The sequence below is a fragment of the Carassius carassius genome, chromosome 34 (assembly GCF_963082965.1).
Source record: "Carassius carassius chromosome 34, fCarCar2.1, whole genome shotgun sequence".
NCBI classification, from domain to species: Eukaryota; Metazoa; Chordata; class Actinopteri; order Cypriniformes; family Cyprinidae; genus Carassius; species Carassius carassius.
Genome location: NC_081788.1, coordinates 22,845,962 through 22,849,996, shown reverse-complemented (window position 1 = coordinate 22,849,996; position 4,035 = coordinate 22,845,962). Strand labels below are relative to the sequence as shown.

The 4,035-nt window shown below is 40.1% G+C and overlaps 1 non-coding gene across 1 annotated transcript; it reads left to right on the top strand.

Moving 5' to 3' along the window:
- Positions 1-3,542: 3,542 nt before the first annotated feature.
- On the top strand, positions 3,543-3,706 carry LOC132115514 (U1 spliceosomal RNA). The gene has a single exon (XR_009425497.1). It is a non-coding gene; the product is annotated as a U1 spliceosomal RNA (small nuclear RNA).
- The last annotated feature ends 329 nt before the right edge of the window (positions 3,707-4,035 follow it).

The window sequence follows — 4,035 nt, the reverse complement described above, 5'->3', positions numbered from 1 at the left end:
CCAGGAGCATTGCGTCTGCAGCAGTGCAGCAATCGTTTACGTACCGAGTAGCAAAATGCAAACGTGTCCTGTGTGAAAGCACATCGAGTCCGTGCTGCACCACAAACGTAACGCACACGGTCTGCATATGCACTGCAGACGGAGTATGTGTGAAACAGGCGTGAGCAGGGCCATAGCTGGGGTCAGTGGGGATCCGGGGAAGGTTGTACCAGTGGACCCTGTTTGAAATTGTTTAATTTGTATGTTCGTTTATTTTTATTTATTTGTGCTATTTACACAATGTTTAAGTTTTTTTCAAGTTTGTAGGTGTCAAGGTACAGAAACCAAATGATTAAATGTAAAATAACACTGGATAGTCTTAAATGTAAAAATGAAATATACAATCAAACCTACATTTATTCAGACACCTTAAACATTTCTTACATTATTACAGTTTTGCTATATATATCAAAAATTATATCTGGTGTCTGAATAATATTTGGTTTGACTGTTAAAGCTACAAAGTAATTCAGTCAAGAGCAGGGATGGACTGGGACTAAAAAGCGGCCCTGGACTTTGACTAGGCCCGGCCCAAAGCAACCGGCGCGCGTAAACTCGACAACAACAACAATAACGCCTGGCATGAGTGTCACAAGACTTTAATTGTGGCTCATGATACTATACCATCCAAATGATTGCAATAGCACTGATGTTGACTAGATGTTGGGCTGGAGTGGGTGTCTTTCTCTGCTCTTGGTCTAAGCTCAACCTGACTAAACAAATGATGGAATGGATAAAAAATTTTTTTATTCCAAGATAGCATGAAATAGATTATATAATATCTGTTATAATAGCATATTATACAATCTATTCCATGCTGTCTTAAAATAAATGTATTACTTAATAATCTTAGTTAATTTATGCAGTAATTAATCTTACTGCACAAATAATAAGACCACATCTAATTGAAAATAGACCATTACAAATGTAACTTCTGTATTCAAAATATTTAAAGTATGTAAGCATTAACTGTAACATTACCAACATTTTTAAAAGTAAAAGCACAACATATTTCTTAATATTAGCTACTGCATGTGATCTTTTACAGCTAAAATGTTGAAGTTTAGCTGTTTTAATTACTGTAATCATTAAAAATGTAGCAACCTGAATATCACTTCCTAACATCATCCCTAGCAAGTAACTTTCTTTCTCCTCTCATGTTCCATACTTGGATCTGGATCTGCCTTTGGAACCAGCTCATCTTTCTGTTCCTCATCATCACTGGTGGCATGTTGCTGCATAGCTGTCTGGCTCACTTCTTCACTGCTGCTAATATTTAACTGAGGTGCTGCTGCGGACTATGCTGCTAAATATCTCAGTTAGTTTGCGACATTTAGCGGCTTTTCATTCCGTTTTTTTTTTAACCCGGGGCCGCGTTATGCATTTGTTTGTTTGTTTCTGTGCTTCTTCTATCTAACGTCTTTGCTGTTGGTTTCTTCCTACTCTTTCCACTTCTTCTTCTTCTCCTTACTTGGCGGCCACGGCCAGTGCAGCTGGCATCCAACTTAAAGGTGCATTGCTGCCACCTACAGTACTGGAGTGTGAAACAGATTAGTGGAGGAAAAAAAAAAACAGGTGATGACTGCATGTGTGGTTGGTGGGCCGGCCCGCGGGCCGTCTTGGAGTACCGGCCATTTGGTGGTTCTCCAGATCACACAGATGGCCAGTCCGCCCATGGTCAAGAGCAGTGAGTTATTTTCATTTTCATTTTCTTGGATTAACATTACAGCACCCAGTAGCTAAATTAGGCATGGTCACTTTAAGAGACGATGAACGCATCCAATATAATACAGTACACATCCCATTTTTTTCCTCAACTGTTTACTTTCACTTAAGAAATAACTGACAGTTTTTTCGAGCATAATTTCCAAGGTGGATATTTTGACATATTTTGTAATGTATTTGTCGGTACAAGAGCAAAAAGAAACAAATTCGGTGTTCAAGCGTTTTGAGACGCCTTTCTCTGCGTGAGCCCTGAACACCAGAACACCGCGAGTACTGAATTGGGCTCTTTCACATCGTTTTGTTTGTTCAAACTGCGATTTGTATTCGTTCGTTCAGGTGCAGGAGGGACTTCGAGGAGAACTTCGCAGAAGAGAGCTCGGTTCAGTGTCGCTGTCCGTGATACGCGTCTCTCGATCTCTCTCGTGCGCACCGAACACAGCGCGCGAGTAATCAGCTGCTCTGTTCAGCTTTTCCGCGTCTTGTTTTTGTATGCTTTAATGTTTAAATCGACAAGTGGTAAGGCTTAAAAACACGTGAAAAAGATAAGCTTTCGTGACGATGCGCAGCAGTGGCCCGTCAACTGTCCTGAGCATCTTTTTAGGCTGGCCTCAGTCAGTCGGTTATCAAGGTGAAAGTCATCATTGCTTGCTTAGTATGGACCCAGCTCCCAACCCAACTTTGCGAATAGATTAACGGCAATTTTATCACCCGATAAGAGTCTCACGCAGCACGTTAACGCCGATAACGGTCCACCACTAATATATATATATATATGAAGAGTTCAGATGCAAAAGCCTCTAAGTGCCATCTGAAATTTTCATCTAAAATTTGGATTTTTATCAAGCTCCTATGCTTAGGTTGAGTCATTTACCTTTAATGGCAATGTGCAGTTCCTTTTCCAGACTATTAAAGTGAAATAACTGAACATAAATATAGGAGCCTGATAAAAATCACATATACCACATATACCCAACAAATATGCCAACTTCAGTTTTAATTACACAGGTAGTCTAACTTGGTTATTTCTGCCTCAAACATAGCAAACATAGTTATATAAAACATAAGCAAGTGTGAAATGGCTCAGACAACTGCCTGTGTATTATTTTCCATAAAATAATTGAACAGCAGTCATACACACTGAAGCCATGAGCACTTACACTGCATTTGGAGTGGAAACATATCCATTCTTAGGTCAGCGAGCACACACTGCAAAATATTTTTGTGCCATTTTTGTGGAAAGCAATAGAGGTGAAATATGGTGCATTTTGTTTAAAAAACAAAACAAAAAAACAATTCCTTTTCATTTACATGATGTAGTTAATATCTTTAAAAGGTGGCCTACTTTTCAGGCAAGTCAGAAAAAAACTCCTTGTTCTATAATGCAAGGCCAAAAAAAAACTAATTCATGCTCTTAAGAAACTTCACAAGCTTCATGAAGTTGAAAACAACTTCTTTTATTATTATGTGCAACTGTGATTTAAATACAGCTTTAAGGAAGAAAAAAACACCATATCCACCCACACCCATAGCAAAGTACAGTACTGGCATATGTGCACAGTATTTTCTTAATTTAAATGTTTTAATAATATTTTATGAATGTGAAAGTGTAACCAGAGAGTGAGAGAAAGAGAGCAAGAGGCATAGAATGTAATGGATGTTTGGCAACATTGGAAGAGACATATTCACACCTATGGAGATTTCTATAGAAGCCTAAAAAGAGTGAAAATGAGTTTTTAGATTGTCTAAAGATAGGTACTACTGAGAATAAGTAATAAGAATCACTTACCTGGCAGGGCAGACACCATGATCAAGAAGGCGGTTCACCCAGGGTGAGGCTTGTCCATTGCACTCCGGCCATGCTGACCCCTGCGAATTCCCCAAATGCGGGAGTCTCGACTGCATAATTTATGGTAGTGGGGGACTGCGTTCGCGCTCTCCCCTGAAATTGAGGTTTTTTTGAGGCGGCAGTGGCTCAGTGGTTCATGTAGGTTGTTTACAAACCGGAAGGTTGGTGGATCAATCCCTGGCTCCACCTGACCAAGTGTCGAGGTGTCCTTGAGCAAGACATCTAACCCCAGCTGCTCCCGACGAGCTGGATGGCGCCTTGAATGGCTGACACCGCAGTCTGTGTATGTATGAATGAGTGTGTGAATGGGTGAATGTGAGGCAAATTGTAAAGTGCTTTGGATGGCCATGTGGTCTGTTGAAAGCGCTATATAAAATGCATTGGGGAAAGTCGTGGCCTAATGGTTAGAGAGTTGGACTCGCAAT